General features: G+C 55.0%; 1 protein-coding gene across 1 annotated transcript in view; it reads right to left on the bottom strand.

Annotated features, from left to right (window-relative positions):
* Positions 1-2,860, bottom strand: part of LOC106535282 (NACHT, LRR and PYD domains-containing protein 12) — a gene marked incomplete at its 3' end in the record, with an annotated part of 51,071 nt that overhangs the window by 887 nt on the left and 47,324 nt on the right.

Consider the following 2,860-nt stretch of genomic DNA (forward strand, 5'->3'; position numbering starts at 1 on the left):
CCAAACGCGTTTGGTGTGTACCCGGCATAAGAGTCCACTGTCTCAATGTTTTTGCCCTGGATGTTCACCGGTGCTGTAGGGGGTGGCTTCCTCCTGAGGTCTATGACCATTTCCTTTGTCTTTCTGGCATTGATTTGGAGAGCATTGGTCTCACACCAKCCAACAAAGTCACTGATGACCCCCCTGTATTCCTCATCATTCCCRTCTGATACACATCCAATGATGGCCGTATCATCCGAGAACTTCTGAAGGTGGCAGTGGTCCGAGTTGTACCTGAAGTCTGATGAGTACAGACTGCACAGAAAGGGTTAAAGGACCATACCCTGTGGTGCCCATGTGCTGCAGACTACCACATCAGACACACAGTCGCGGAGCCGCACATACTGTGGTCTGTTGGTGAGGTAGTCCATGGTCCATGCTGTCAGCTGCCTGTCCACTCTGGCTCCCTCCAGCTTCCCTCTCAGCAGAGCAGGCTGGATGGTGTTGAAAGCACTGGAGAAGTCAAAGAACATGACTCTCAGTGTTTCCTGCCTGCTCTAGGTGAGAAAGACATCGGTGCTGCAGGTAAATGACGGCGTCCTCCACCCCCGTTGCAGGGCTGGTAGGCCAACTACAGGGGGTCCAGTGCTGGGCTCACCACAGGATGAAGATGTTGCAGGATGAGCCTCTCCATGGTCTTCATCAGATGAGAAGTCAGAGCCACCGGTCTGTTGTGGCTGGGCTCCCTGGGGTGTGATCTTTGGTACTGAAACCATGCAGGAAGCCTTCCACACATCAGGGACCCTCTCCAGACTCAGGCTCAGGTTGAAGATGTGCAGGTCCACCTGACAGAGCAGGTCTGCACAGTCTCTGAGCAGTCTGGGGCTGATTACATCCGGTCCTGCTGCCTTCCTGATCTTTATTTTCCTGAGCTGACTTCTCACCTGATGAGCTRTGAGGTGAATGTGAGGCTGGGTTGGAGTGGTAGGTGGGGCTGGTTCTGTTGTGGGTGGGGGTGAGGAGAGCGCAGGAAGCGGAAAGTGGGGGAGCAGCAAATGGTGGGGGCTTGTTGGGAGCTATGGGGTGGAGGAAGTGGTCAACAGGCCAGAGTTAAATCTATTGAAAAACAAATTCAAAGTCATTAGCCCACCCGCGATCTGTAGGCCCTGTGGTTCATCCATTGTCCTTGAAGTGGCCAGAGATTTTATTCGTATTTCTCCAGACCTCTCGAACTTTGTTTTGTTGGAGCTGCTCCTCCATCTTCTTCCTGAAGCTTTCCTTGCCACTCCAGATCTTGTATTTGAGATCCTTCTGCACTCTCCTCAGTTCCTCTTTGTTGCCAGATCTGAAGGCCCTCTTCTTCTCTTTCAGCAGGGCCTTCAGCTCTGGACCTCTGGAMCAACTTCACCCATGTAGGGTTTTTGGGGTGCAGGTGTGTTATAAGAGTAAAACTTTTACATTTCTATTTGCCATAACCACCTGGGCCCCAATTTTATTGTACATCTTTGACATTCACTCATGACATTCACATAAAGGAACTTGGGGTGGGCACTCATGGCTATAGGTGGCTGGATGGTACCATTCTCACCTCCTGTGCCTGTGCCCACCCCCCAAGGTTTGCAYDTAGACACTTAGGGTTTTGGGTTAGAGTAGTGGTGGAGGGGAAACTGGCACCACGCCAGCCTCTGTCTCTTCTTCTTTCCCTTTTTAATTGCTCTATAGAACAACATGCACCAACAATACATCTGGGGGTGGGGGTGTATGTGTCAGGGTCTTTACACCCCTCCCGTTCCCCGACTGCCATTTGGGGAGGGGAGTCCTGAAGAAGGGTAGGCCACTTGGTGTGGTCCTGGGCTGCCGGTGGGCTCAGGGCTTGGAGGATTGCTGGAGTTGGGGCTGGCTCTCCATCCTACCTGGTGCTGCTTGAACTCCTAGAATGTGGCTCCTTGTTGCTATGGATGGCCCGCTGGTCGGGGTGGCTGCCGGGGGTCCGGTGGGTGGTTGGCTGGGATTGTGCACTTGGCTGTTGGCGGTGGGGGGGAGGGTTTGGTCATGGGCGTGGCTTCTCTGCGGCGGGGGGCTGGCTGGGCTGAGCCTCGGCTGTATGCTCCTCTCCACCCCAGAATGATTGGGTCTACCCACTGGGTTCGGGTGTGTGCTGCCTCCTGTAGAGGGTGGGTGCATGTCCTGTACCTAGGGGGTATAGAGTGTGTATCGGGAGGATGAGTGGATTGTGGCGGCGTCCTTTTTGTATGTCTTTGAATGAGTGGGGGTGAGGATGAGTGTGGGATGGTGCGATTGTGTGTGTGTATGTTTAGATATTTGTCAGGCTGGGGTTTGGRCCGCCTCCCCCCTTGCTGGTTTGTCTGAGGGCCCACTGCCACACTGGCCCCTGGTGGGGTGTGCCGTTGCCTGCTGGCATCTTGGGGTCTGGGGCTGGGCGCTCGGGCGGGTGCTGRCCTGGCCTGGCAACAGCCTGCTTGGACTCAGGTCCTCTGACCCTGCAGGGCTCTGGCCTGGAGGGGAGGGTGCACCCTGGGGGCCTGGACCTCTATGCCMTCGCCTGGATCTGCTCTTGTGTGGCAGTTGCTGGTGGGGCCCATGAGTTTGTCGCTGCTGGCCCCAGGAGTTTACTGCGTGCGGTCACTCGAGGGTCTCTCCCGGTTCTCCCCTATGGTCCAAGCTGGGGGTGGGTGGATCYTCCTGTGCATGTGCCTCTGGAGGCTCTGTTCTTGGTTCGTTGGGCTCTGGTATGCCCTGTCTGMCTCGGGTCTTGGGGGTTGGGTCTSTGGGTCTCCACAGTCACTATTAAATGTTCSATTGGAGAAATTTTGCATGTACACACATGTTCACAAATACTCACAAACAGGTGTTCTGATCC

This window comes from Austrofundulus limnaeus, unplaced genomic scaffold (genome assembly GCF_001266775.1).
Source record: "Austrofundulus limnaeus strain Quisiro unplaced genomic scaffold, Austrofundulus_limnaeus-1.0 Scaffold1405, whole genome shotgun sequence".
NCBI lineage: Eukaryota > Metazoa > Chordata > Actinopteri > Cyprinodontiformes > Rivulidae > Austrofundulus > Austrofundulus limnaeus.